General features: G+C 47.9%; 1 protein-coding gene across 1 annotated transcript in view; it reads right to left on the bottom strand.

Annotated features, from left to right (window-relative positions):
• Positions 1 to 9199, bottom strand: part of SERCA (ATPase sarcoplasmic/endoplasmic reticulum Ca2+ transporting SERCA) — a 164464-nt gene extending 155265 nt beyond the window's left edge. The window contains exon 1 of the mRNA XM_065442791.2: positions 9014 to 9199. The gene's annotated coding sequence lies outside the window, so the exon portion shown is untranslated. The remainder of the gene's footprint in view (positions 1 to 9013) is intronic.
• Positions 9200 to 9709: the final 510 nt, after the last annotated feature.

Genomic DNA, 9709 nt, shown 5'->3' with positions numbered 1-9709 from the left:
TGAGTGCGAGCGATCGCTTTTGTTACAGACCATTAACAGCGCAAATCATACTTCACAGTTCATATACCTCACTAGTACATCGCATCACAGGACCACGAAGACATTGCTCCAGTGTTGAAGGACGACAGACCGAATTTTCGGTACTAATCCACGACCTCGAGCTGAGCAGCCCGAACGCTAAACCCACTGAGCCACCGCGACGGGTAGAGTGTTTCATTTCATTTATTTGACCTCCAGAGTGAAGTACAAGAATCCACGAGGTCATTCGCAGCCAGAAGGAACAGAGCTTAGGCAAACCCACGCACACTCCACCCACGCAACCCAAGCATTTCCACGCTTGCCGAACCGTCGCACTGGCGGAGCACACCACATACACCAGCGCCAAGTTTCCCCTCTAGTGTCGATAGTATGAAACTTTCTGGCACTAGCGGCTTAATAAAGGCTGCTGACGCTGGAAGTGCCGATTGGAGCCAAAGCGTGCCAAGTCCGGGCCGCAATCGATTCATCACCGGGGCTGCGACGTTCCTCTTTTTTCTTTCCTTTCCTTTTTCTTCCACCCTTGCAAAGCCGTATTTCGGTCTGATGCGTAAACATGCACCCCCCCCCCCCCCCCCATTTCCCCTCTTCCCCGTCGTCGACGTGGCTCGCGCCCAACGTTCGATTTGCCGGAGGCGAGTTAACCGTTCGGCGACCAAAAAGCGCGTCCGTCCGTGGCAAGCTCGCGCGTGACGTCACTCGCGACTGCCGCCAAAAGTTGGCAGCCGCCCGGCCGCAAAATGGCAGGTCACGGCCGCCGGCCGTCAAGGCGCCGTGAGCGGCAACACCGAGAATGCTGGTGCTAAACATAAACAACCAGGGTCACTGAACAGACGCCGGGCAGATCGTGTTCACGACGTGAAAAATGAGAGGCAGACGGGAACGTCTCTCTCTTACGTGTCTCGACAGGTTGCACCACAGGCGGCGTCTCTCGAGCTGTCGCGTCTGCATGCCATACTTCGGCATCGGAGCACCTGGGTGAAAACTTTCGAGCGTGACAAATTCTAACCGGGCAAAGCCCCAATTATGACGCGGGTCGCATTCATCAATTGCGAACCTAGCTGAAGCCTGTCACGGTTTTCTTTCTTGTGTTTCTTTTTCTTCTCTAGGAATGAGCTGGTGAACGATGTTCGTTTGTTTGTTGCATACCTTGTCCTGCCTCCCCATCGTCTCTGATCGGAGCTACTCAACTCGCTATGTGTACCAACCTGCCTAATAGCAGCGTAGGCGACAAAATGTGGCAGTGTTACATGAAAATGTAGAATGATCGATATTCAGTGTGAATTACTTTCCTCAATTATAAAGCCGACTCGTAATATGTGCGCTGTCCAGTGTTGAACTATTTGGCAAGGCACTGTCAGCTAAGTCCGGGAGGCGTTTGCAACAAATATTTTGCTGTAAAAAAAACGTTAGACACTGTCACTCAGGTCAATCCTTAAGCGTCAACCATAACATCATTAGCTCAGCATACAATGAAGAGAGCGGCGATCACGTCAGGGAAGAAAGGGGAAGGGTCTACAGTTTCTTTACTTTAGCGGAAGCTTTCTCGTTCGTAGTAATCTGTTACGTACTGGTGTCACAGGCAGCAGCTACTGGCCTGGAATTACTCGACTGAATCACTTTTGTCGTCAAAAATTCGGCAAAATATTCATTAAAAAAGAAACCCTTTCCTTGATCACACTGTATGCAAGGAACCCCCACGGGCTCTGAAACGCGCAAATTTTTCTATCTTTGACCTGGGTATTCACCGCATGTTCATCTTCAGTTGTTTTGATGCATTAGCATAAAGAAAGAATGTGCTTCGCAATGTCACCGAACGCATTTGCAATATCTTTTTACAGCAACGCTCAGATACAAAGCATTCATGAGCAAGAGAACACGTGCATGACCTGCAGTTTCCGTTCGCAGGGCTTTATCGACGCAGGGCGACTGCGAGAGGGGCAAAGTCGAAACGGATTCATTTTAAACAAATGCGCAGAACACAATGACACTAAACGCGATAAGACAAGGATGGCCTGGTCGGCTGGTTGGTAAATCATGTTAAAGGGTTAACAGCGCACACGGACGGGGACAGAGTGAGGAAGTGCTGTGTCCTGTTGCTCCTCACTCCGTCCCCGCCTATGGGCGCTGTTAACCCTTTAACGATAAGAGTGACATAGACGCGTCATCGAAATCGCTTGTAACGCAACGCCCAGTAAAGGTGTCTTTGAAGAGTAATTGTATTTTAAGCTTATATTACCACGCACACCGCTTGCTTGCTGGCAATTTCTTATTGCTCAACTCCTAGTAGTAGTTGTCCTCCCATCGACGAAAGTTTGTCTAGTTCTCACCCGGATGCAGCCGTGTTCATCCACTAACGCTACATCGCATCGCGACTCCTGGTATTGGTCACTGAGCAGCTAAGCGATTGTAACGAGCAAAAGTATGCTAACGACTTCACTACCAGCCTTAATCCCTGCATTCTGGGTGTTTGCTCTATTTCTAGACAGTTGCTCAATTTCATTCTTGAATGTTTATCAGTTTAGCTCCAGAAAGTGGATGACTACTTCACCCCTCGACATGAGTGATCACTGTGCTTAATTCACAGTTCACGGTGATTGTGAGCGAAACTACCCCCTTCGGCCACAAATTATGACGGATTGCCAATAAACCCATGGAAGTTCCATAACTTTATTCCGAGCTGCCGCAGACACTATCGAACGAAAGTCAATGTTTCGCAGGATGGTCCTTCGTAGATTTTTTGCCAGCCCATGTAATTACAGAGTAAGTGAATATTTGTTTATTTGAGGTTTTATTTATATACAATACTTTTAGCCTTTTCAGGCTGTTAGAGGGTGGGTAAAACAAAATAAAGTTGTCCAAACAGCATTTTCAGTCTTTCTAAGAATGTGTCAACATAATTACAGTTAACAAACACACGAGAATCAATGCTGTTCTAGTCAACTATAGTTCGCGGCAAATATGCGTATTTAAATACATGAACTCTGGGTGAACAGGACAAAACAACGTTCACACGGTTGGTTATTGCTGAAGCTCGATCAGGGGATTGCAAATACTGTCCGCTATCGAAATTAAGTTTTCCGTTGTAAAGGAAATAAAAATACTTCAAGCGCGCCATCGTTCTTTGGGTAACCAACCCTATGAATCACTATCGTTACCGATCGCTTCTTGCCATAACATGAAAAAAATAAGCCTGGCGGTCAATGTTTGAATTCGTTCAAGTGTCTTAATGCTTTTTTGGCCATGTGGGTCTCAGACTAAGCCAGCATACTCCAAAGTCGTTCCAACAATTATCTTATACCTCATTATATATCGACATCAGGTGTGGCATACTTCAATTTGCATTTTAACAGATAAAGTTTCTCCCGAGTATATCCAGTAATGTTCTCCATCTACTTAGTCGGCTTTAGGCTCTTAGTAATTGCTACATTGAGGTATTTTCATTGAACAGTAGGTTTAATTCAGATATCTCTTAGTGCGTATAGTATATAACTTCAACGCGTTTTTTTTTGTGATGTACACCGTTTTATTTATAATAATTTTCGTGTCATATTCATCACACCTCTTTTCAAGAGTTATCAGTGATTCGTTCAGTAAGACTTGGTCTCGGAGACTTTTGACACTGCAAAAAAGAAGGCAATCATCGGCAAACAGCCTGCCTTCAATTGGAAGGGGGACATTGAATGGCATACCGATTCCTGCACAACTCCAGAAGGAGCACGTGAAGTAAGAGAACACTCCTCTGATATTTCGACGAACTGTTGCCTATCGCGCAAATAAACTTCAACCCATCTAATAATTTATAGTCAAACCCGAGGGCATGAATCCTATGCAAAAGCTTCTTGCGGGTTACCCTGTCAAATGTTTTCGTTAGATTTATTGATACAATATCTATTTATCCTTCCGAGTTGATTTCTGAAGCATAGTAAGGCAACGTTTCAAACCATTGTGTTAGCGTCGAAACACCCTTTCTGAGCTTGTGCTGCTTAGAATGAAAAAAAAGTATTGCTTTTCATTTGTTTGGCTAATTGCTTGCACATAATGTGTTCCAAGATTTTACAGGCTATGCAGATGATTGAAATTCGATGATGGTTTCCTGCATCTAGTTTATCTGCAGCTTTAAATATCGGTACGACTCTGGCCGCAAGCCAGTCGTCTGGCACAGTGCCCTCATCCAAAGACACGGCGAAGAGTGTAGTCAGTCATGTCCAATATTTTAATACCAAAAACAGTTGAGTCATTTTCTCAAACACTTTGCGCAAGTTAATTATGCGCTGTAGGCGTTACGAGAAAGGAAAAAAAAAGAAACCTTATACAGCCACCTCGCGACACGCGACCGTTAATACGTCATTTCGTGGTAGTGCCTCCGGCAAAGTGGTCGTGCGTAGCAAAACTCAACGCATTGGAGTGAAACGGACTCGCTTTGGTTAGGCAGGACATTCACTTCAACCGTAGATCAGTATTAGCGTATTTATTACTGTTATTTTTTTACACTTCTGGACCGAAGCGAGGGAAACCAAATCACGTGCCCAAATGCGTACGTCGTGACCGAAGGAGATGCAGGGAACAGGGGGCCGAGTTGACAAAACTTTCCGTTAGTAAGTGCTATTTGCCATTAGGTGGCCGCCTTCACTAATAATATGTCCAGCATCTGGATTGGCCAGGACCCCATGGCCAGGATTTATACTAACAATTCCAACAGAAGATAATTTTTGTCAATGAGGGCACACGTGGCTCTCGACGCCTACTCGTACGGTAGTGATGGTGCACTTCTCAAGAAACTTCTCCTCGTATAATAATTACCGAGCAGTTTATTTTTTTGTTGTTGAAGAACGGCATTTTCTTCACACCGATCCACGTTGGTAGCTTAGTGGCTAAGGCCTCGCGCTGCAGAGCTCGAGGTCATGGATTCGATCCCAACCCCGGCAGCCAAATTTCAATTTGAGCAAAATGCAAATGCAAAAAAATGAAAAAGCAACAACTTGTGCAGTTAGATTTAGATGAATGTTAAAGAAACGCAGGGGGCTCACAATTAATCTGCGGGGCCCACTACGGCGCGCCGCGTAATCGGATCGTGGTTTTGCAACGTAAGAGCTCCAGAATTTAAACAGTTATTCACCCCGGAGAGCGGCACGCTACCCGACTCGGTGAAGTCGAAGGTTAGCTTAGAGTCGAGCGAAGAGTGCGTCTGTGAATGCGGCAGTTAGGTTCAAGCGCTGCGGCAATCCCTTTTTTCTCAGAACCCTCGCGCTGACGACGCCAGCGAGCTACCGCAGAAGCAGCACGGTAAAGCCGGCCAGGAATAACTCGCACGCTCCTGCTAGGTTTCCGCACTGCTAACGCGAGCGCGCGGGCCTGAGCCAACGAGGACGAGCACAACGGTTTGCTCTGACGACGTAATGAGTCGTGCTTTACCTGCTGGAAAGCTTCGGTATGCTTGTAGTTAGCGCGTTGACCTGGAAACGAGGATTTTCTTCGAAAACGTGCAACAAATTTAAGCACGCTCGACAGCACGTAACCCGTGTGCAATCTTCTTCTTGTTTATAAATAGACCTCCCACTAACTAGTTCGAAAGGCTAACTTTAGAGAAATGAAACAGATTATCATCCTAAGGCAAACGTGAGCGAGCGTGTCGACGATAAATTAGACTGCAGTGGTTGACGACATTGTGTATGTGTGTGAGTAAAACTCAACAATGTACGCAGTGTTGTACAACGTGGCATGTGCAAAGATGTTTCGCCGGCTTCGTGACGCCGTGGGCGTAGTTGCGTTGGCCATCGTCCCCGAGTGAAACAAACGCCATTTGCCTCCGGTGCCTTCACAAACGAGCGACACTATTTCATGCATCTCTCGGGCCACCCAGTGTTACGACGCGGAACCGCAAGGACCCGAAAGGGCGAAAAGGCGATTAACCATTGCTAACGGTAGCCTTATGGGATTTTGTCTTGACGCTAAAGATAAAAGGCGAAGGCAGTTGGCCTCAGCACAAAGAAAGAAGCAAACGTCAAAAAAATTTATTAAAGTGTTTCGTGTCCCCGTGTATAGGCGTGCATTGCGCACACTTGGTACAATCCGATGATGTTATTAACAATTATGTAGAGTTTACTGCGTTGCTAAGGCCGTGACATTCCTTCCTGTTGAGCAACGTGGCCGCCGGGAGCACGTATACCTGCGACGTATTTTCGACGCGGGATCGTTTCCTAACGAGCGTGCAATTCGTGCTGGGCAATATCTGTGCTGTCGTGGTCTACTGAACGCTTGCCGTGGGAGCGTGCCCTTAATAGGCGAGGTGATATCTTCAAAGAACAAGAAATTGGGCTAGTTGGTTTGCACTAAGCCGGGTATAAAGTAGCACTAACCTCACGAAACACAAGAACGAAGAAAGGAGATACACACACCGACGGCCATACACGTGGCGCTCTGTGTGCATCTCCCTTTCTTCGTTCATGTGTTTCGTGAGGTCAGCGCTACTTAAGACAACGCTTGAGATGACGCCGTAATACATGCTTAGGTTTGAATCACATAGCGATGCCGTAACCGACTCTTGTACAGCAGCAGAGTGGAATCACCTTCCCGCACTGACAGCCACGATCAAAGATTACCAGCTTTTCAAGAACGCCTTAGCTAACATTGTATGAGTAGACATACTTGTTAACTTTTATTGCAATACTCCTCTTCCTTGTATCACATTTCCTATTTTTTCTTGTTTTGTATGCCTGTAACCACTCCCCTCTCCAATGCCAATGGCCCTGAGGGTACACGAAATAAATAAATAAATAAATAAATAAATAAATAAATAAATAAATAAATAAATAAATAAATAAAGTGATGACGCTGGACGATGAAAAGACGGAAAATACAGTGAAAGCTCGTTAATTCGAACTTCAATAATTCGAATTTTTGGATAATTCGAACTGTACGATTTGGTCCGGCCAAGCTCCACAGAAGTCTATGTATAAGAAAGTCCGTTAATTCGAACGCGAGAAGGTGCCCTCACGGATAATTCGAACTACGCTCGCCTGGCACACGACCAGAGAAACGCGCCTACTGCCTACACACAAGGCTGTATTGCCTCCGAAACGGAGAGAACGGCGAGAGAAGGCAAAATCGGAAAAAAATCTAACCGACGCGGGGTCAGCCAGAAGGCAGCGGTGGCTGCCGCCTCTCCGTTCTACGTAACCTCCGCGACTTCTTGCCCGTTGCGAATCTCGGAGGCTTTGCAAGTCTTTTACAGCTGCTAATTTTGTGCGGAGATGGCATGGCAAGCTCCGAAACACAGCGAATCAAGTACGTCGCAGCTGCGCTTGCAATCAAGAACCAACGAATCAGGGCCTAGGCCACCTTCACATGTTCAGCGTCTTTGTCTCGGCAGTCTTCATCGGTTGTGCACCTCTGTTTTCAGCTTAGGAGGTATCGGCCGTCGCGATTCATTGTGATGGTGTTAAGCCTCGGCTCACGTTCGTTTCGATGGACATCGGTGTTGTGGCACAGTCGGCCCCAGAGCTTCGACTGGAAGATGGCGTGTGCCCACGGCACACGCCATCACTTTCTGACACGCCAAATTTCTGACATGCCCTCCTGCTTCCAAACGCAGTGTACTGTTGCCCTCCTTCACATTCGTTAGTTCGAACTTTCGTTAATTCGAACTGAAGAGGCTTCCCCTTGCGGTTCGAATTAACGAGCTTTTGCTGTACCTTGAAAGATGTGCTCAATGTAGATTGCGGCTTTAGCAATTGCATACGGACTTGCTGCCTCACCAAACGTGTCTGATCGGGCCTCAAAGAGAAGCGGCAGAACGAAGAATGTTTCGTAAACCGTTATTACTTTATTTTTTATACGTCGAAGTCAAAAGAGGAACTACAGGGGATATATCCAGGCTCAGCGCTCGCGACGGGCTGCTTATAGTCCCAAGAGGGGCGGGAAGCTGCTAGGGAGGTTGGCGCTCAACCTCAATCGCAGAATCGTAGGCGCAGGAAGAACGCGATACCGGGGCAAAGCTCTTGCAGGAGTTGCAGGCAAGTGTGGCGCGCCATCGTGCAAACGCGTACGCTGAACAAAATGCACAGTTTGAGAAAGCGATCACTCCAATCAATCACCGCTGGAACGAGCGTTATAATGTCGTAGTCACGGCACCAAAACTCGTTATCAGACACATGGTTGAGACAGTTGTTCGCTTCAGAAAGTGAGTACCTAGTTAGCAAAGCCCGCATAAAACGAAATTAGAGCAATGTGTGCCCCCAGGTTTCGTTTAACGCTTCAAGTAGTCCTTAACTCCTTGATGAGATGTTCGGATCCACGTTAGTTTGTTATGCACCAGTAAATCACTGCATCGAAGTACCCATCCGTGTCGTTTAAGCACAAGTTTTTTTAAATGCTAATGCTTGATTGCTGCTGCGTGTAGGCAGTATTGCAAGGTGCGCCTTTAGTATTGCAAGATGCATCACTTGAGATATAAATATCGCGAGGCGCGTACGAAACGTTTCCCACAGCGTATGGAGGCTCGTTACACTATCGAATCCGCTCCATCGTGGCCGTGCAATCTGGCTCCACATGTCTCCATTGGATACCAATGACTCGTAATTGATTAAACTTAGCTATACTCAAGGCATACAGTAAAGCGAACGATAATAATATCCCCCCCCCAAAAAAAAAAAAAACAATGATCGGATGTATCCCGTTCTGCTCGAAGCCTCGTGCCGTGCACTGAAAGCGCTCAGGGATTCTCCAGCACGGCGTATGCAGCAAGCATAGGAGCAGTCGGCTGCGGGACGCACCGAGCAAATATAGCGCTCTAAATGTGGTACCGCAACCAAAAGGAGGAACCAACTCGCATTCCCAGCTCAGCGGTCCCTATTCTGCACTGCCGTAACGTATTCGCACGAGGTATCCGATGGCACAGGACAAGCTGCTGGAATGCGGCGCTTGCAAGACTACCGCACACTGCTGCAACACAAAGGGTCTCGTAAACCGGTCTCACCTCAAGGCCGCGGCAATTCTCGTACCGTCGCCGTGACCTCTTCCGGGAGAGATGGACGCGTCGGGAACCGAGCGGCACGGGTTAAAAAAAAGAAGAAGAAAAAGAAGGGACAAGGTCCCGGTCGGTCGACCACGGTCTTGCAGCCCAGAAGCACCACCCGAGTGAGGATCCGAAAGGGTTTCTTCAGTCGCCAAGCACACAGCCAAGACAGAGACTGAGCCAAGCTAGGACTAAAAACGACGCTTCGTGAGAGGGGCTACCGCCGGTGGCCTGGCGGTGGCGGTGGGTCTTCTACCCTCTCCCACCTCACTGTCTCTCTTGCGAGCTCCCCGTGCCTACTCGCCCTCTCCGTCCCTCGTCGCCCTGAGAGCTACCCACCTCCCCCTTTTTCTGTGGCAGTGTTCTTGCTTTTGTCTTTGGCTCGAGTGCCTTCTTACTATTTCCACATTCAACCTCTCTGGCACTTCACCGTTGTGGGGTCTTCGGGTCTCACAGGAGTACCGACCACCGCGGGTTCGAGCTTAGCGAGCCACAGGGCCGCGTCAGCCGTCAGCCTCTAGCGCCGCTGCGCGCGAGCTCAGGCCACGAGGGGCTACCGAGCGACGCACGCAAAAACACAGTATTGCCCTAAAATGAAGGAAACCGTTTATTGTTTCCAACGGCACCCAACACTGCACAAACGCCCGGTCCCGGGAC

The sequence above is a fragment of the Dermacentor albipictus genome, chromosome 2 (genome assembly GCF_038994185.2).
Source record: "Dermacentor albipictus isolate Rhodes 1998 colony chromosome 2, USDA_Dalb.pri_finalv2, whole genome shotgun sequence".
Lineage (NCBI taxonomy): Eukaryota > Metazoa > Arthropoda > Arachnida > Ixodida > Ixodidae > Dermacentor > Dermacentor albipictus.
The sequence above is the reverse complement of the archived record's forward strand: the minus strand, read 5'-3'. Positions and strand labels throughout refer to the sequence as shown.